A 21,639-nucleotide genomic window follows, 5' to 3' on the forward strand; every position below is an offset into this window, starting at 1 on the left:
TCTGGAAAGCTGATTGCATCTCTTCTATTCACCTCAGACTTGTGACGGGCCTCTCTCCTTCCTGTGTTATCTGAGTGGTGATCTTCTAACTGGGAAGGCCTGCTCTCAATGCCTGTATCCCTGAGAGAGACAAGACAAAGGGCCCATGGAAAACTGCTTGCTCTTTTAGAAAAGGGGGAGACCTGAGCCTGTGTTAAACCCATGCTTCTATGCTTTGGTGAATCCTCCAAAGCCTGTGGATTATTCCAGCTTTGAAGAATCTATTGCATTTTGTTTACATACAGTCCCCTCCCCCAACGTTATTCAACTGGAGGGCCTCTAAGCTGTTTGGGACTTAGCTGGCAATCAGCCCCGCAGACTCACTCCATCCTGGATAACTTCGAGCTTACTTGAAGTATCTTTGTGATATCCTTGGTATTTATTCATTCATTTCTGTCCAGTTCTATCTATAATTAATCAATTTGGATTTTACCTTTTGAGCAAAAATGACCAATCCCTGCCTTTTGGGATGGATAATAAATAATATCCAATGTAGTTTTTAAGGCCTTAAAAAAAACTTAAGTTCTTTTCTACAGCAAACATTTCATGGAGACAGGGTGTCCTGGATTTTTTCATGTTCAGACATCCTTTTTTAAATTGAGCTTGGAGAAGAAAAGGCTTGTGGGGTAGGATTGGGAAGGCAGACTAAGATACTTACTGATCTTCAATAGCTATTTCTGGGGAAAATGGATCCAACTTGTTCTGCTTGGTCCTTGAGGGCCAGCCTAGAAATAATGGGTAGAAGTTAGAGAGGCTCATTTAGGCTAGAAGTAAGGAAGAACTCTCAAACAACTTACACTGTCCAAAAGCTGGATAAGCTGCTTTGGGAAGTAGTGAGTTCCCCATCAGAGGTCTTCCAACAAAGACAATTTTCCAGGTGTGTTGTAGAAGGGGTCCTTTTCCTAGTACAGGTTGGACTTAATGATTTCTGAGGTCCCTTCTAATTCTATTTTGTAGTTCTATTTCTCTTTAAAACCAAATGACTATATTTCTGATCTGCTAATGTGTGATGCAGGAAGGGGAATGGGTAGAGCCAAGAGGAAGGGTCAGGAGAAGAGGAGGAGCTGGGTTTTTATTTTGTTTCCTTTTCCAGTCTTTATTTGATGCCATGTTTCGTGTCTTGCTTTGGGAAGTGCATTTTCCCCAGAAATCCCAGTGATGGATCAACTGTTAAGTACTGTGGGTGATCCCATGGATTTTCACTTCTTTTTCTATGCAGGTCCTCAATGGACACCTCCCTGCCTAGGAATATCTTGTCCAAAAAAATCAAATTTAGCCATAGTACTTTAAGGAAAAAGAAATAACCAGCCTGCCAGACACTGCCTACATGATTAAAAATAAAACTATGCCATGTCTACACGTTACTTCAACTACACCTTTATTTGGCCATGTAATAGAGCATTTTTCTATTGAGTAACCTTTTTCCCCTTGGTCCTTACAACCTCACTGACAGAAGTAAGAATAATCCCATCCTTAATCAGAGTTTAGGGTGTGGGCCAGGGACCCTTCCGGCTCTGTTAAGTTGCAAAATATTTATGAACAAGTGTGCAGAAATGTGTCTGTGGATTGCATGTTCTTTTCAATGATGTATGATAAGCCTCAGGAAATCCATTATCTCAACATCCAGAAGCCAGAAGAGGGAGATACAGCATCAATACTCAGAACAAAGTCAAATGCAGAGTTGAAATTAAACCTCAAATATAACTTGGAACCCTTCAGGGTGTTTTTCTTAAAGAAACATGGATTATATTCAACACCTGTGTGATTAATAGTCTCCCATTCCCAAATATCATGTGTACTCCCTGCAGCTAGGCAGTGCAGTGGATAGAGTACTGGGTGTGGAATTATTTTAAATCTCAGTTTAAATCTAACCTTAGACACTTACTAGCTGTGTGACCTTGGGCAAGTCACTTAACCCTGCCTCAGTTTCCTCATCCATAAAATGAGCTGGAGAGGAAAATGGCAAACCACTCCAGTATCTTTGCCAAGAAATCCCTAAATGGGGTCATGAAGAGTTGGACATGACTAAACAACATCACTCCATTTTAACTTTAGATAAGATCTGTCCTAGGGAAATGTAGTTACTTCGGACTGGCAATTTTTTTTGTGAGTAAGAGAACCCTGATATATGACCCAGAGAGGGGAGAGAAAGAAAAAAAATATAACAGTGGACTAAAAAACTTGGGGTTTATATATCCTAGGAATCAGAAAATATGACTAGAGCCAGATGCCTGGGTAAAAGTGCCTGCAAGGTGAGAACAAACCTGAGAGGAGAATTGATGGGCAAAAATCAAGGTAATGGCTATAGGAAGAGATCAGTGGCTTGTAGAACTTCTTGTGGGCCAGATACTTAGGGAGAGATATGTTTTCAAGAGACCATAGAATATTAGTAGGTCTTGATAGTGGAGTCTGAATGTCAATAGGTCCATTTTAGTTCTTTTCTTTGTTAATAGAGATTTTGCCCACGAGTAAGATATATAACCTCTTCTGGGTGACTTGTACTTGACCTAATGGTTTTTGTTAACCCTTATCCTTCTTGACTTCTTGGCAGCATTTGATACCATTGATCTCCTTCTCCTCTTGGATGCTCTCTTCTCTCTAGGTTTTCATGACACTATTCTCTTGACTCTTCTACCTGTAAGACCATTCCTTCTCAGTCTTTCTTAGATCTTTATCTAAGTCACTTTCCTTAACTCTGGGTGATTCCCAAGACTCTGCTTTGGACCTTCTTCCCTTCTCTTATCATCTCACTTTGTGATCTCATAAGTTTTCCTGGGTTTGATGCTCATTCCTATATTGATGGTTCTCAGCTTTTTATATCCAATCCTAGTCTCTCTCTCCTGAGCTCCATTCCCATACTGACAACTTACTTTCAAACATCTCAAACTGCATGTCCCAGAGCTGTCTCAAGCATGCTATATCTAAAATAGAACTCATTATCGTTGCCCACAAACCCTCCCTACTTCCCAACTTCCCTGTTACAGTCAAGGGCACCACCTTCCTCCCAGTCTGTTGATCAGTCATTTTCAGTTCTGTCCAACCTTTCATGACCCCATTTTTTTTTTAATAATAAACATTTTTCTTTAAAGTTTTAAGTTCCAAATTCTATTCCTCCTTCCCTCCCTCCCTCCCTCCCCCCCTTGAGCTGGTAAGCAATCAGATATAGGTCATACATGTGCCTTTATGTAAAACATTACCGTATTAGTCATTTTACATAAGAAAACTTGAATAAAAGGAAAAAATGAAAGAAAGTAGCTCGCTTCAGTTTGTGTTCAATCAATATTAGTTCTTTCTTTGTAGGTGGATAGTATGTTTCATGATTAGTCCTTCATTTGGAGTTTTCTTGGCAGAGATACTGGAGTGGTTTGCCATTTCCTTCTCCAGCTCATTTTAGAGATGAGGAAACTGAGGCAAACAGAATAAAGTGGCTTGCCCAGGTTCACACAGCTAGTAAGTGTCTGAGGGCAGATTTGAACTCAGGAAGAGGAGACTTCCTGACTCTAGGCCCAGCTCTCTATCCACTATGCTGCTTAGCTACCCTCTTCCTAGTCACCCAGATTCAAAACCTTAATATTATCCTGAACTCCTCACTTGCACTTACACCATATAATGAATATCTTGAAGAATCTTGTCATTTTGATCTTCATGATATCTTTCATATACTTTCATATATTGCTGTTCCTCGTGTGCAGCACTCCCCCTTCATCTTCATACCTTTACCTTGGCCATCCTTCCATGTCTGGAACGCTCTGCCTTCTCCCCATTATCACTTATTTTCCTTATGTTCAAATCCTGCCTTCCACAGAAGGCCTTTCTGGAGCCCTCTACCTGCTATTGCCTTCCCCTCTCAGGTTATCCTTCAGGTACTCTGCATAGATCTTTTATGGGCCTAGTTACTTACAAACATCATTTCTCTCATTGGAATGTAACCTTGAAGACACATTTTTTTTTTGGCCTTTGTATCCCTAGTGTTTGGTACAGTGGCTGGCCCATAGTAAATGCATACTAATTATTTTTATGATCATCAGCCTTTTATGGAGAAAATAAGAGGGAAATACTTATTAGAAACTTGAAATTCATGGCCTCATGCCATCATTTTTATCATCCAATTCAGAGCAAAAGACACCTTTTCAGAATCGAGTTACCACCTTCTCTTGAGGGAGCCCATTCTGATTTTGGACAGCTCCCATAGGAAATGTTTCCTCCCTCCAACCTTAAATCTCCCTCTTTGCAATTTCCACCCATTGTTCTTTGTTCTATTTTTTGAGGCCAAGTAGAGCAATTCCCTCTTTTCATGTGACAGCCATTGGAATACTTGAATACTGCTCTCATGCCCCTTCTAAATCCAGGACAAACATCCCCAGTTCTTTCATCCAGTACATGCAGGACTCCCAGTGTCCTCCTTAAAATGAGATGCTTCCAACTGAACTCAGTATTGCAAATGACACCTGACCAACTCAGAATACAATGGGAATTCCTTCTTTTGGACAGTTTGTCTTTTCATGAAGCCTACTTGTATTAGCTTTTGGGGGCTAGTGTCACTCTGTTGTGTCACACTGAGCTTGCTCTCTACTAAAGCCCCTAAACTTGTCTAATCACAATTCACCTATCTTGAATTGGCACAGGTTGTTTACTTTTTTAACCTAAAAGTAGGAGATTACATTTTTTCCTAATTTCACGTTAGATAATTTGGTCTTTTGTTCTAACAGGTCAAAAGGATCTTTTTGAATACTGATTTTGTAGCCTAATATATTTACTAGTCTTCCCAGCTTTGTGTCATCTGTAAACTTGATAAGTGTGCCACCTATGCCTTTATCCAATTTACTGATAAAAGAAAATTGAACAGAACCAATGACTGTTACTGGGGGTGCTCCACCTCCTTTTCAGGGAGACATTAATCTAGTAAATCACTACTCTATAGTATCATCTAGTCCACAGTATCTCCACCTTGTCCATGAGCATATCTTGAGAGAATCTTTCAAATGCCATCTAGACGTGCTTATTGTTTTTTCCCTGATTTACTGCTTTAGTAAAAGCTCAATCTTATAAAAAAAATTCTTCAAGAATCCATGCTGGCTCTTAGTGATCACAGGTTCACTTTCTAAGTGCTCATAGTCCTGTTCCTTTTAAGGATACATTCTAGAATTTTGTCAAGAATTAAAATCAAGCTCATCAACCTAGAGTTTAAAGAATCTTCCTTCCTTCTTTCCCTTCCTTCCTTCCCTCCCTCCTTGTCTCCTTCCTTCCTTTCCTTCCCTCCCTCCCTCCTTCCTTCCTTCTTTCCCTCCTTCCTTCCCTCCCTTCCCTCCCTCCCTCCTTCCTTCCTTCTTTCCCTCCTTCCTTCCCTCCCTCCTTCCTTCTTTCACTCCCTTCTTTTCCCCTTTCTTTCCTTCCTTCCCCCCTTTTCTTCCTTTCTTCCCCATTTTCTTGCTTCCTTCTTTCCTTCTGTCCTTCCTTTTCAAAAATTAACATAGTAGTTTAGCATTAACATGTAAGAATTCTTTCCATTCCCTGGGATGTAGTTCATCTGGCCTTCATGATTTGAACTCATTGTTCATTTTTTTAAAATGAATCATACTTTGTTTTATCGTCAATTGCCTATAAAAACAAATTTTAACCTTTGTTTTTTAAAACGAGTTCCAAATTCTCTCCCTCCCTCTATTCCTCCTTCCTGAGATGGCAAGCAAACTGATATAGATTATATATGTGCAATCATGCAAAACATATTTCCATATTAGTCAACTCATTGTTCATTGTGACTATGGTAATTGATGAAGCTTTCCCCCCTCAACCACAGTGATGAAGACTGGGTTTGGGATGGTGTTAGGGTGAGAGTCAAACCTTGAATTTTAGAAATATTTGGGTTCTTCTTGAGACCAGGGGCTTAAGCTTGGGTAAAATGATAGTAAAGGAGCTGAGTTGAAACTTTTTAGGGATGACCTGGCAGGGTAGGACTAAACTTTTCTGGCTTTAAAAAGCTTCAGAATTCCCTTGGCTCTTATCAAAGTAATACCTACTACACTCATCTCTCCTAGCTTCTATGACTGTCAAGTTCTACAGACCTTTGACCCCTGCCTCTAATATAATCATAGGATTTAGAGGTGTAAAGTGCCTTGAGGAGGAGACTGAGACCTAGGGAAGTCAAATGACTTGCCCTAGGTCACACAAGTAATGCCAATGGTGGGGTTTGTATCCAAGGCCTTTGTCTCTAGAATCAGTGCTCCTTTCACTATATTATGCATCATATCTTTGCATAGTCTTAAGGACTTGGAGTCAGGAAGACCTGGGTTCAAATCCCATCTCTGACATTTCCTTCTTTTGAGACCATGAGCAAGTTCCAGGACTTTTGAGCCTCAGTTTACTCATCTGTAATATCCCACCAGATGGCTGTGAGGCTTAACTGATATAATTGTAATCAGGGTCTACAGCATGTTCACTACATAATGTAAGTGCTTTACATACCCTGATGACCATTGTTGTTAGAGGTAGGGATAGGATGTGTGATTTCATTGATGTGAGGTCCCAGATAAAGTAAGTCCGCCAACACAGGTCAACAGCACCTTCTTTTCCATTTGCATTCTTAGAGAGTTAGCATTAGAGCACAAGGAAGTTTTAAGTGACTTGGCCACTGTCACACAGGCAGTATACTTCAGAGGAAGGACTCAAAGCCATGTCTTCCTGGCTCTCTGAGGCCACAGTGTCACACAATCTCTCTTCTTGTTATCTTGTTATCAAAGAGAGAATCATTGATTGTTCTTTTTAAAAAGTGAGTATAATTTTAAATCTCACAGGTTTAAAATCAGGGTCCCTTTCCCTAGGCGGGTTGCCTGCCAAGGGTAAAAAGCCCCACCTGCCCAAAGTGACTGGTTTTAAGGTGCCAGTGACTTTCCTTCGCCCCTTCTCCTGTTAGGGAAACGGTTCTGCCACGAGAAGGCCAGGAGTTGGGCTTTGGTTGTCAGAGGCTATTTGAGACGCATACCATTGGAGCATTTTATAGAGAGTGGGAGCTTATCCCCACTCCCACCCCGGCATGACAAACCTTTTGGAATCCATCACTTGTAATGAAGAATAAAAAAAGTTAGAAGAGACAGTTTCACAAACTCAACCAACACAGTTTCACACAACCAGTGGAGTCTGACAGTTTTGTAACATTTCACTGGTCTTTATTGTTTCTACATTATGTTCTCACTTTTCTTTCCTTGTAGAGCCCAGTGCTTTCTTTTCTGAGAACAGATGGCACAGTGGAAAGAGTCCTGACTCTTAAGTCAGAGCACATGCTTTCAGATGCCACCTCTGATGTTAACTATTGGTGTGTCCTTTGGTGACTCAATTAACCTCCCTGAGCCTCAGTTTCCTCATGTGTAGGATGAGCAGGTTAGACAAGATGGATTCTTTTTTTGGAGGGGGCAGGGCAATGAGGGTTAAGTGACTTGCCCAGGGTCACACAGCTAGTAAGTGTCAAGTGTCTGAGGCTGGATTTGAACTCAGGTCCTCCTGAATCCAAGGCTGGTGCTTTATCCACTGCGCCACCTAGCTGCCCGGATAAGATGGACTCTTGAGTCAGCTCTACATTGATGATGTTATGACTCTAATTCACTTCATTAATTCAGCATCATGATTCCACAAAGGCTATCTTTTGCTATTATTTTCTTGCTTCCACTCTTGTTCATCCCTAATTACTTAGCCCCAATTTCCTTAAACATCCAGACTCATCTCCAGTTATCCTGATATATATCTTGTCACTAGACCCAGAGGGCTGTAAGGTTGCCATCTGTAAGGGGCTAAAATTCTAGCTATGATGTCTAAAATCTAATGAATGGTCACCCCAAATTTGAAGCTTTAGCAAGAGTTTAGTCTTTTAAGAATTTATTAAAGAACAATCAGAAGTAGGTGAGGAGATATAGAGAGGTAAAGATCTAACTATTTCTAGGAGATCCCATCATCTGACCTCTCCAAACCGAGGTCAGGAACTCCAAAAGACCCCAGTGCTTCCTTCTTCCTCCCAGAAGCCTCCTCTCCAACAGGAAACAGGGCTGTTCTCTCTCTCTCTCTCTCTCTCTCTCTCTCTCTCTCTCTCTCTCTCTCTCTCTCTCTCTCTCTCACACACACACACACACACACACACACACACACACACACACACCTCCAAGCTAATTGGCTGGCAGCCCTGATTGACAAGTCCCACAGGTGGTTCTACAGAAGTAACTTCTGGCCGCCAGCTGACCTTCGGAATCCCAGAAAAGGTCAGTTCCGGATGCTAACGTCACATGGCTTGTCCTCACATGCCTTCTCCTCGTGGCAGAGCTTCCCTACAGTATCTCTCCAGCAGGGGGTGCCATACCAATTCTCACAGGGCTTTGGAGGAAAGAATGTAGTTAGTGACCTTGCATAGTCCTCCCTCACTTAAATCCAATTTAGTGGAAGTCATGACATCACCCTGATGTCATAGTCCTCTTCAAGAAAGAAGGACAAACAACAACTTAGTATTTTAATCTGTTTTTTTCCCTTCCTCTCCTTTCTTCCTTTTTGTAACCCACCTAACCTCCATAGTCTCACTTTTTTATGTTGACCAATTCATAGAATCAATTATCATTAAGTAACATTACTATTTATAACATAAATTAGAGTATAGTATTAATATTAACTATTACATAATTTAATATTAATTAATAATGCTAATATTATTCATATGATCAACTACTATCAACAAGTGTCAAGGACCCTTGGCTTATATCATAACAATTAAAAAAAACCCATATTTTTGCCATTTTCATTTTTAATCCATCCCTCATTATCGTGACTGTTATCTTGAACTTCTATAGACTTTCATATTTTTTTTCGTGTGAAAGCTGAGTGACATGTTTCAGAATGCAAGAGATTTTGATTGGGTTCCTTTATGATGGCTAGCTGGTACAAGGTGTCGGTCAACAGTCCTTGTGCATAACCTGATACACAGGGCACACCTCCTTCCATAAACCCCAGCTGCTAGAAGTGCAAACAGGTGACTCATGGCCTGATAGTCTATGTACTAAGCAGGTGGAAGAAGGAAAGGCTTCTTAGAGCAATAAGAAGGATGTCACTCTGGCCTGTTGCAGAATATTTTTTACCCATTACCATGATGGAAGTGAATTTCTTTTCTTTCTTTATGCTTAAGTTATTAAGAGGTTGTTTAGGAAGCTGTTTAAAATGACCCTGTGGATACACACATACATACATACATACATACAATATATGTATTATGAATGCATGTGTACATATATTTGCATGTGCATATACACATATATGTTTTATATTTATGTATCACATCGGTCATGATAAACTAGACTAGGACCCTAAAATTTGCCTTCCCCTTTTTTCCTTAGTTAACACTCATCAAAAGGGGTAAAAATATAGAGCCCAGAAATCCAGGTGCCACCCACAGCTTAGGTGTCATTAAAATGAATTCAGATGATCTAACTTTGTGGCTCTGTTTCATGATTTTCCTGTGAAGTGATATACTATTTATATTCTAATATACAGTTTCCTGTGAAATTTCATACTGTTGCAACATTTATAACCACTTTTCTTTCAAACCTGTGGCTAGCTACTCTGGCTCATGGTTTTCTTTTTCTTTTTTGACTGTACTATCTTTTTCATAAATTTGCATGCAAACCAGATGTCAAGCCTGCAGTAGATTCTATGATAATAAAAGTTACCTTCTGGATCCCTAGTTGCAGAAAGAGGAATTTTTGGTATTTAATCATATCTTTAAAAAGCTTCTCCTTTCTCCTTTCAATCTTCCATAGATTTTACCTGAGCATTCTATTTGAATTTTACTTTTATTGTTAACAAACCTAGTTATCATCATCATCATCATTAGAACTCTCAGGGTCTTTTAAACTCCAATGTTCTTTAATTCTATGCCTGGGGATTTACTCAGGGCAAAGTAGTACCTGTGTATTATAGGTAGAGATAAAAAATCTGGAATTTTGAAACCCTGGGGGAAAATCCCCTTCACACCCATTTTTATGCAGAAAAATTATTTTTAGAGAGGAGGTTGAAATTTGTGCAGTACTTATCTTTTAAAATCACCATTTTAGCTGCAAAGTTTTAGTTTAGGAACATAATTTTGTATAAGTTGATATGCTCTTGAATCATTGTTACATCCAATTTAAAACCCTTTTTTATAATCTTTTTTTGTTCAGTCTTTTCAGTCATGTCCAGCTCTTCATGACCCCCTTTTGGGGGTTTTCTTGACAGAAATACTGGAATAGTTTGCCATTTCCTTCTCCATTTCCTTTTACAGAGGAGGAAATTGAGGCAAATAGGATTAAGTGACTTGCCCAAGGTCAGACAGCTAAGTGTCTGAAGGCAGATTTGAATTCATAAAAATGAGTTCCTGATTCCAAGCCTGATGCTCTATCCACTTTGCCACCTTGCTACCTTTTACAAAATAGGCAATTTGTAAAAACTAGACTCTTTTAAATGTTTGTTATGAGTGCAACTACATGGACCTTGAAGGAATCTAGCCTTACCACTTTTTGTCGGGTTATGAAGACAAAAACTTGAAGAAAGAAATGGTTGGATTAAAGTAGAACAAGAAAAGCGATGTAAATTCTTGGCTGCTCATATGCTAATTTCCAAGCTCCTCAAATGACTCCAGATTTGGAAATAAACACAATCTTCAAATACCTCAAAGCTGTGAAGAAGCAGCCCCTTAACGAACAGCCAAGATTTACAAAGACTGAAAGAACAAGTCTTCTTTTGTGCTATGATGGATGGATCCAGAATCCATATCCCAGAAGGAATATGCTTTGGCTGAGAGCCGCCACAAAAGGCCCCAGCTCTTTTAGCACCAGAGCTTCGAAGTGAGTATGAGAAAAGCAACAAGAGACCCCTGAGACAAGAAAGAAAGAAATGGAGAAAAAGAGAGGAGGACAGTGGTGGAGATCAGCAGTGGCAGTCCTGATGAGATACTGGGGGAGGGAGAGGTAAGAATAGCAGAGAACAGGACAGTGTGGATGATGACAGTTAGGGATGGAGAGAGGGAGGGTGGAATAACTGGTAGCCTCAGGGCTGGGACTTTGAAGGCACAATGCATTGCCCTATATGTTTGGAAGTAGTGGGGCTATTGTTCAGGCATTTTTCAGTTCCACCCAACTCTTTGTGACTCCTTTTGGGGTATTTTTTGGCAAAGATACTGGAGTGGTTTGCCATTTCCTTCTCCAACTCATTTTTTTTTATCTTTTTTTTGGTGAGGCAATGAGGGTTAAGTGACTTGCCCAGGGTCACACAGCTAGTAAGTGTCAAATGTCTGAGACCAGATTTGAACTCAGGTCCTCCTGAATCCAGGGCTGGTGTTTTATCCACTGCACCACCTAGCTGCCCCGGTTCTCCAACTCATTTTATAGATGAGGAAACTGAGGCAAACAGGGTTAAGTGACTTGCCTGGGGTCACACAGCTAAGTCATTGTCTGTGGCTGGATTTGACTCCAGGCCCAGTGCTCTAGTCACTGTGTCATCTAGCTGCCCTAGGTGGGGCTGAGAGGGGGACAAATAATCACTCTTCCTGTAGCTCTCTAGCCCCTGAAAGGCATCTGTGCCATGCTGAAGGCATGCCAACTAGTTTATAGTTCATCAGTCTGAGGGCAGTATTCATTGCATAGCATTTTCTGTCCTTAGCATGTCATGTGATCATCGATTTAGACTTTGAAGGGACTTTAGAGGCTTTCTCGTCCAACATCTTCCTCCTCTCCTTGCCTAAAAATTTACAGGTGAGGACCAGAGACGTAAAGTGATTTTCTGACCTGAAACCCACCACTCTTCCCACCATACTATGCTACCTCCTTAATAAACTATGTTTGTGATGATACTAAATCTTCAAGACAGGATTAACATGTTTTTTTTCACTCTATTTAGTCAAGATGCATTTATTAAGCATTTACTAAGTGCTAGGCACTGTGCTAAGTGCTGGGAATATCCACCTCACTTTTCATCTGCTGTCCTGCCTGCTATTGACTACGGAATAAGAGGTCCCCCCTCCCAGTAACCCCTGGTGTCTCATTTCACTTCCTTCCTGCCCCTTTTTGTGTGTTGTTTCACCCTTTAGATTGCAAGCTTATGGAGAGAAGGGACTGGCTATATTTTTATTCATTTTATCTACAGTGCATAGGACAGTGCCCAGCATGTTTCAGTCACTTAATAAATGTTTATTGGATTGGCTATAAATACAAGCAGAGAGTCCCTACCCTAGTGGAGGAAAACAACATGTAAAAAGAAGCAGAAAGGAGGGTGAGGTGAGAAAGAGAAGGAATGAAGGTATCTGGCAAAATGTAGACATTGTAGAAAAATTCCAAGAAATTGAGGGACTCAATCTAGATGGAAAGGAAGACGTGGTTGGCCTGGGCACTGTTCTTTATCCACTGCGCCACCTAGCTGCCCCTGACAGTTTTTTGGGGTGGGGGGCAGGGCAATGAGGGTTAAGTGACTTGCCCAGGGTCACACAGCTAGTAAGTGTCAAGTGTCTGAAGTCGGATTTGAACTCAGGTCCTCCTGAATCTAGGGCAGGTGCTTTATCCATCGTGCCACCTAGCTGCCCCTGGCACTCTCCTTGAAATAGAGGTTCTGAGAGGAACCAGCCAATCAACTTGTGAATACCAGGGCTTGCCTGAGGCTTCAGGATGAAGAAGTTTCTGGCACAGAGAAGAGGAATTCTGGAAGTGTCAAGTGTGTAGTCTGAACCAGGGATAAAGATAAGAACCCGGGCAGCACATATTAACTTTTTCTTAGGAATTAAAAAAATAGTTATAGTTTATATAGTCCATTACGGTTTGCAAATGGTTTTATGTATATTATTTCATTTTCTCCTTCATTTGCACAGCAAGACTCTTTAGTAGGTGCTGTTATTATCACAGATGAAGAAGCAGAGGCATGGAGATGTTTAGTGACTTGTCCAGGATCACACAGCTAGAAAGTGTCTAAGGTAGGATTCGAACTTAGGCCTTCCTCACTCTAAGCCCTGCCCTTTAGGAAGGAAGGAAGGAAGGAGGGAGGGAGGGAGGGAAAGAAAGAAAGAAAAAAAGGAAGGAAGGAAGGAAGGAAGGAAGGAAGGAAGGAAGGAAGGAAGGAAGGAAGGAAGGAAGGAAGAGAAAGAAAAGAAAGCTAGTTGGGTTGAGTCAGGGCAGTGTGATGATGCATGGAGAAATTAGAACAGTATGTGCTGTTTATTGCCAAAAATATTTACTCATCTCTAACAGAATCTTCCTATTTAAAAACAAAAACATGTGATTAAGTAGATGGCTCATCTGCATGCTAGTCAAGAAACGCTACACTAGAAAATCAAGTGCTTTCATTGTATTTCAGCAGCGTCAGCCTCACGTCAGACGGGAAGCACCTGTCCTGGGAGAGGGAAGGAAAGGGATAGAGATCCTTCCTGGGGAGGCTTTAATGCTGTCTATTCCCCCTCGTGGTTCTTAGCTAGCCACAGTTTTCCTGTGTCATGTTGCCATACAAAATATTAAACAGGCTATTCATTTCGAGAAAAGAAACTGAGAGGAGGGTAAAGGGGGAAAAATCTCAAACACAGTGGATGTGTTTGCCACATGGAACCTTGCTCATTTTCTGAGATGTCCCTGGCAGCACCCTTTCATCCTCATAGGTCCTGAAAACTAAAGTGAATATCAGGACAGGGGGAATTAGCCCGAGTGGGGTGTTGGGGTGGGAGGCTGGTGGGGAGGAGAAGGGACAGAAATAGAAGAGTGAGATGATGGTGCCTTGCAGAATACTGGAAATTACCCTGGGACGTTCCCATTGTTCTGGAGCTTTAAGGAATAGCTAAATGAAGTGAGGCAACTAGGTGGCAAGGTGGATTGAGTGCCAGGCCTGAAGTCAGGAAGACTCATCTTCTTGAGTTCAAATCTTGTCTCAGACACTTACTAGCTGTTTGATCCTGGCCAAGTCACTCCACCCTGTTGGTCTCAGTTTCCTCATATGTAAAATGATCTGGAGAAGGAAATGGCCAATGACTCCAGTATCTTTTCCAAGAAAACCCCAAATGGGATTACAAAGAGTCAGACACAACTGAAAATGACTGAACAACAACAATAACAACAACAACAACAGGGTATGGTGTTGAGAGTGCTTCAGAGCTCATAAGAAGCTTTGCTCTGGAATGTGAGGGGATGTAAATCAGTCAGTCAACAAGCATTTATTTAGAATTTACTACCCTAGGCAAGTCACTTAATCCTGTTTGCCTCAGTTTCCTTATTTGTAAAATGAGGTGGAGAAGGAAAAAATCACTTCAGTATCTTTGCCAAGAAAACCCCAAATGGTGTCAATGAAGAGCTGGACATGACTGAACAATAACAACTACAACAACAAAATCCATAACCAATTCATTTTATTTAGAACATGCTATCGATAACCAATTTGTTTTCCAGTCCTGTGGGTTCTCTCTTCATCATATCTCTTGCACAAGCCCTTTTCCCTCCTCTGGTGGAGAGCCTCAGCACCTCTTACATGTATTACTGCAGTAGCTGCTCCTTGATTTCTTGCCACCAGTCTCTCCGCATTCCAGTCCATTCTGTACTTAGCTGTCAGATCGGTCTTCCCAAAGCACATGTCAATCAACTCTAGTACCTCATATATATATATATATGCATATATATATATGCATATATATATATATATATGCATGTATGTATGTATATGAAATCTTCTGTTTGCTTGGCTCCTTCTGCCTCTCTAGTCTTCTTATACCATATTTCCCTCCAAATACTCAGAGATCTATCTAGTGGCACCAGCCTCCTTGCTGGTTCTTGCACAAGACATTTCATCTCCCAACTCTGAGCATTTTCACTGACTATCCCGACTCCCTGGAATTCCCTATCTCCTCATCTCTGCCTTCTGGCTTCCCCGGATTCCTTCAAGTCGTTACTAAAATCCCACCTTCTGCAAGACTCCTTTCCTGATTCCTTACTCCCATCCCCTATGCTGAGATTATCTCCAATTTATCCAGTATTTGATCCTGGAGATAAGAGGGAGTTGCAGGAATTTCTTGAGTAGGATGGTGACATGGTCAAACCCATGCTTCAGAGGCACTACCTTGGCAGCTGGGTGTAGGATGGATTGAGGAGTGGAGAGACTTACAGCAGAGGAACTGTAAATGATGATGTAACTGTATTTCGGATCCAGCCTTGAGGTCCTCTTTGAATTATACTGAGATTACTTCCATCCCCGTCCCAGAGAAGGGGATGCTTTATGCCATGGATCCTAACTGGGCATAACACAGGCTTGCCTGAAGGAAAGTAAGCTTCTTTGTTCATCCATATCTGGTGTGTGTGTGTGTGTGTGTGTGTGTGTGTGTGTGAGAGAGAGAGAGAGAGAGAGAGAGAGAGAGAGAGAGAGAGAGAAATTTCCAAACAGAGACAGAGAGAGACACAGAGAGAGAGAAATTTCCAAACATAGAGCAGTGGCTTCCACATTGAGTCCCTCACAGGGTTTGGGAACAGACCTTTGTCTAGATAGGAAAGAACTCTGTACCACATCTCCCATGAGACTTTGGGGGTAGGGAGCTATACCACTGGCATAGAGGAATGACATAGGCAGTGACATAGGCAGGTGGAGGATAGTTTGAGAGGGGAGAGGCTAGATACAGAGAGACTAATTAGGAGACTTGCAAGGGCCTGATCCAGGGTGGTCCAGAATGATAGCCCTTCATGGGTACAAAACTACCCTCAGCCTGAATTCATTCTGTCATTAATTTCTGGCCAAGTCTTCCTCGCTATGGAACACCCATACCAGTAGGTACTGTTAGCATCATGAGTGGGCTCTGACCTCGTATTTATCCTGAGGTGCTGCAGTGGCTAAAGCACAGGGCTTGGAGTCAGGAAGACATGAGTTCAAATGTGACCCCAGATACTTACTATCTGTAACCCTTTGGAAGGTACTTAACTCCTGTTTGTTTTCGTTTCCTTATCAGTAAAATGGGGATAATAATGGCATCTACCTCCCAGGGTTGTTGTGAGGAACAAATGAGACAATGATTGGGAAGCACTCTGCCTGAGATTTTGCCAACATATTCTTCCTACATCATGAGATATTGTTAGGCCCATGTGCTACAAAGGTTTTGGTTCTTTTTGTTTCTCACTCGCCTCCAATTCGATCTCCTTCGAATCTGTGTCTCCCACAAGGCTTTGGGACATGGATCCTCAAATGGCTTCTCTCCTGCATACTGAAAGCAAGGATAAAATTGTGCAACCCTACTCAGCCTCACTTGCGTGCCTCCTCCTACAAAAGGCCTTTCCTGACTTCCCCTAGGGGCTGGTACCATTGAAATCTCATAAATTACTTTGTATTAATTGTTGTTTGTTTTTTTTTGTGGGGCAGTGAGGGTTAAGTGACTTACCCAGGGTCGCAAAGCTAGTAAGTGTCAAGTGTCTGAGGCTGGATTTGAACTCAGGTCCTCCTGAATCCAGGACCAGTTCTTTATCCACTGTACCACCTAGCTGCCCCCTGTATTAATTTTTAAAAATCTATCTTTTATACCAGTTGTATATGAATAGGATATTAAGTTCCTTCAGGGCATGGGCTGACTCTTGTCTCTAGTTCTAGCACCTGGTACAGTGTTTGGCACAAAGTAAGTGTTTGTTGAGTGAAAATGAAGGCCTGATCGTTCCTCGTCTTTTTCTATGGTCACCTGAAACTTGACCCTTTTTTAGAGACAAGAATGGGATGTTGACTTTCGTTTTGTTTGTATGCTGGATAATAGCAAGTAGTTATCACTTCTAGAAACTGAATGTACTGACCAATTGAATAGAGATTCATAAACTGGAGTCTGTGAATCTATTAAATTTTTCTTGGTAACTTTTAAAATACAATTTGTTTCTTTTGTAAGTTTTGTGTATTTTATTTTATACATTTAACAACATTATTCTGAGAAAGGGTCCATAGGTTTCACTAGATTGCCAAATGGATCCTTGCCACACGCAAAAAGGGTGAGAACCCCCAGAATGTACCTCAGCTGAAAATTGCTGCCCGGAAGGGGGTTTATATTAAAGTGTCTGACATTACTAAGCTCCTTGTTGGGACATAGAGAGGCTTTCTTCATATCCTGGATGAAAGAGAAGTGGGCTAGGCACCCTAGCAGTCTGCTCAGACAGTTGCCATAGTGAGGCCGCTTATTACCCCTGCTCCACCTGACACTGTCATTTTGAAGAAATGGTGGGGTTAGTAACAATGCTTTTGCCATTCTCCATCAGCAGGCAGCTCTTGTTGAGAGATTTAATTTTCACAGGCGGTCTATAGCCTGGGCCATCTGGGTCCCTACTGGCAAAATTCTAGATGTGACATTCGCTGGCTAGAGAACATATAGCCAAGAAAGCATTGGCTACAAAGAGCTGTTGTGGCTTCATCAAGGGCAGGTCATATCAAACTGACCTTATTTTCTTTTTCTCGACAGGTTTACTAAACGGGTAGAAGTAATCATATCAAGCATTTTTTTTTCTTTTCGCACCTGGGGTAAGTTTCACAACCTTCCACAACCTTCCCCAACCTCCCCACACACACCCTGAGTAAGCATTACAAAAAGTGTCCTGAAACCAACTTTCCATGTGTTGGGGGGAAAGGAGCAAAGACTTATGTTTCATAGACTCTGGAACAAAGAGAGACCACTGGTGCTAAGGGGTGGGGGAGGGAAAGGAGGTTGATTTTATTTTTAGTATGGTTGGGGTAGAGAGGAAATTTAATTATTTTTTAACTACTGACAGTGTGTGAATGCCGTCAGCACCCTCAGAATTTTAGTGCCCTGAGGGCAAAGTCCCTGTCACAGCACCCTTGTTAGGGTTCTGCTGTTTGATCAGGAGAATGCAAAGAGATACAATTAATCTAAAACTTAGTAAAGCATTTAAAAATACTTTTCTTGGAAAACATTGAGAAAGGCAGTCAAGCTTGATAGTGCAATTACATGGATTTGGAACCAGTTGAATAGCTGGAACCAAAGAGTTGTCATTAATAGTTTGATGTGAGTTTGGAAGGTCTTTTGTGGAGTGTTCCAGGGCTCTTTGTGGTTTAACATTTTAATCAATTATTTGGATAAAGGCAGAAATGACTGTGCTTACTGAATTAGCAAATAATACAATGTTGGATGGAATGGTTAACAACCTAAAAGAGAATCAATGTTAAAAAAAATCTTTAGAGGCTAGAATATGGGGCCAAAACTTAATATAAATTTTAATGGGGATAACTGTAAAGTCATACAATTGGATTAAAAAAAAGTCACCTTCACAAGTAAAAGATAGGGAAGACATGGCTAAACAGCATTTTATTTGAAACAACATCTGGGTTTTTACATTATTGGATAGAATGCTGGGCCTGGAGTCAGGAAGAACTGAGTGCAAATATAACCTTAGACACTTACTATCTGTGTGCCCTGGGCAAGTCACACTTAATCTTTGCATCAGTTTCCTCAACTGTAAAATGGTGGCAACTAATAGCACCTAACTCCCAGTGTTGTTCTGAGGAACAAATGAGATTATATTTATAAAGCGCTTAGTGCAGTGCCTGCTATACAGTAGGTGCTATATAAATGCTGCTGCTGCTGCTACTACTACTACTACTACTACTACTACTACTACTACTACTACTACTACTACCACCACCACCACCTAATATACGTAAAGCATATAATGAACCTTAAAGCACTATATAAGTGTTGTTATTATTATTATTAGTTCAACATGAGTCAATAATGTAATATGGCTACACAGAAAGCTTAAGGGATCTTAGGATGTATTAAGAAAGGCATTGTGTTCAGGACCAAGGAGGTCTGCCCTATTCAGACCACATCTGGAGTTTTGTACCACTCTGGCAACTACATTTTAGGAGTGAAATTGTTAAACAGTAAGCTATCTAGAGAAGGGCAACCAGGATGATTAAAGGGCCTTGGGTTCATGCCCCATGAGGATCAGATGAAGGAACCAAGGGTGTTTAGCTTAGAAAATAATATACTTAAGAAGAGGGAAAAATAATCAGTTTGAAGGGCTAGCTTGGATTAGACATGTTCTGCTTGGTTACTGAGGACAGAATTAGGAAAACTGGGTGGAAGTTACAAAGAGGCTATTTTAGATTTGAAGTTAGGGGGGAAAATTCCTTATCAGCCCTATTGAAGAGTAGACAGGAGAAGCCAGGTGGGGCAGTGGATAGAGCACTGGTCCAGGAGTCAGGAGCACTTGAGTTCCAATCCGGCCTCAGACACTTACTAGCTGTGTGACCTTGGACAAGTCACTTAACCCCAATTGCTTCCAAAGAAAGAAAAAGAAAAGTAGACTGGACAGCCTTAGAAGGCAGAGGGCTCTCCCTCACTATCAAGCCTCAATCACTTGTTGACCATTAGTGCAGAATACTGTTGAGAGGATACTAATTGGATATAGGTTAGATTAAATGATCCCTGAGATACCTTCCAATTCTTCTGTGATTCTGTAAATCAACTTGATTCACATAAAAATCCAGTACCAGCAAATAATGTAAATATCTCCTATTTTATAGGCAAGAAAACCAAGACTTAGAGAAATTAACACATAAATAGATAGTGTCACAACTCTGCGTGTGTGTATATGTGTATAAATATATGTGTGTGCGTGTGTGTGTGTAAATACACACACACACACACACACACACCAGGGACATCAAGGTTCAGTGTTTGTTTCGGTCCTCTTTTGTGCCTCTCTTTGGAATGATTTACTTCAAGGAAGAGAGTTAATTCCAAATCATTTTGTAACAGGAAGGGGTGACTTGTTGAACCTCCTTGCCTGGTTATTACTGTTATCCAATATAGCATTGACCCCATTCTTCCTATTTCTTTATCAAGTCTTCACTTTACTTTTCCTTGTAATTATGGGTAGAGATACACTTAGTTTTTCAAAAATAGTTGATTTTATCTGGGCCATTGGGTAAAGAATGTCAGACCAAAGTTCACTGATTAAGAAACAGTGATTGCTCAGAAAATGGATTTAGAATCTTCAGGGAGTTTTGTAAAAGAAGACATCCTTTTCCAGTATAAGAACATAGTTATTTTTCTGGAAATTCTCAAAGGACATTGTCCTTTCCTTTATCCCATTTGGTTTCCTGGTAGAGTTTGTTTTTTTATTGAATTCTTTACATTTCCTTCTCAGAAGACAGTGGTGACAATGTTCAATTTTTACATGTTTTATAAAGCTCTTTTATTTTTGATGTTTTATTGATGTTTAAAAAATAACATCATGTTCACTTCTTAATATCCCCCCAAGAGATGGTTTCTTTGTAATAAAATTCACTTATGTAAAACAGAAATGTAAAAATGCTTTGTAGACTTTATATTTAATTTATGATTCATTCCGTACCAGTAGACTATCACCTTTCCCTACTAAAGGGAAAGATGTAGGTTTCATTATTGATTCTTTGGAATCAAGATCCTTTTAAGTATTTTTAGTACTTAATATTTATTATTGTGGCCTTTGGGTAGCTTGTTGTCTTAGTTCCGCTTATTTCATTCCACATCAGTTCATATGAGACTTCCTGAGTTTTTCAGAATTCTTCATATGTGTTTCTTAATAAATAATAATTTCCCACTATATTAATATACCTCAGTTTGTTCAGTTTTTCCTCTAATCAATGGACACCCACTTTGTTTCCGGGTTTTTCTTTACCACAAAAAATACTGCTATAAATATTTTGGCATATCTGGGACTTTTTCTTCTGTCTCTGACCTCTTTGGGGTATATGCCCAGTATTCCCTAGCCTTATATTTTGAAAAGAGTTTAATGCTGCATTCTCAAAAATCAGCTTGAGGCCATGGGATGCTCATCTCATAGTAATATGTAGTTCTTTATCCACTTTGATCTATCACCTGCTTTCATGTCATGAGTATTGTCAGACAACTTACAGGCACAATAGGCTTTGGGGTGGAGGGGGGGAAGAAGGGTGCTGTCATGGGAGGATTATGGGCCCCGGTCACCCCAACAATTCTCTGGGGGGTTCAAGGAACCTTTTCCTTGAAACCTCAGGGGTTTTCCCTTGAAATCAAGTAGGCCTCTCCTTGAACACAATCAAGGACACACACACCCACCTAACGGAGATAAGAGGCACAGATTGAACTGAGCATGCTCCAGGACCATCACCCCACATTCCAGTCCTCCTAAGCATCTGGATGAGGTAATCCAGGAGAAGACCACCTGGAACCGCCCATCAGCAGACTGCTTAGACCCATCAGGACAAAGTTGACACCCACCACCAGATCTCTCACGAGGGATTCTTCCTACCACAGCGCAACGCGGGAAGACCACTAGCCCCTCACCCAATAAGAGACTCTTACCCACCCCCCATCTAAACCCTATAAAATGGCACCCCACAAGTCAGTTGGGGGGAAGCGTTTTGTTCTGGCAAAACCTTCCTCCCGGCCGGTTTCTCTTGTACCCCAATAAACCTGTTCTCTTATTCCTGATTAGGTCTTGTGCGAGAGTGTAATTCTTTACAGAGGAATCCTAAGGACCCACGTGCTTTCTCCCATCAGTTTCCCTATATCAGTGCCCTCACCACACTTAGTAGGACTTTCTATATTTTCCACTGGATACACTCCCAGAGTGCCAG

The 21,639-nt window shown here is 41.0% G+C and overlaps 1 protein-coding gene across 3 annotated transcripts in view; it reads left to right on the forward strand.

Annotated features, from left to right (window-relative positions):
- Positions 1 to 21,639, forward strand: part of RAB27A (RAB27A, member RAS oncogene family) — an 83,799-nt gene that overhangs the window by 24,204 nt on the left and 37,956 nt on the right. For all 3 annotated transcript variants that reach the window (XM_043989875.1, XM_043989874.1, XM_043989876.1), the window contains one exon: positions 17,477 to 17,535. The gene's annotated coding sequence lies outside the window, so the exon portion shown is untranslated. The remainder of the gene's footprint in view (positions 1 to 17,476; positions 17,536 to 21,639) is intronic.

This window comes from Dromiciops gliroides, chromosome 2, assembly GCF_019393635.1.
Source record: "Dromiciops gliroides isolate mDroGli1 chromosome 2, mDroGli1.pri, whole genome shotgun sequence".
NCBI lineage: Eukaryota > Metazoa > Chordata > Mammalia > Microbiotheria > Microbiotheriidae > Dromiciops > Dromiciops gliroides.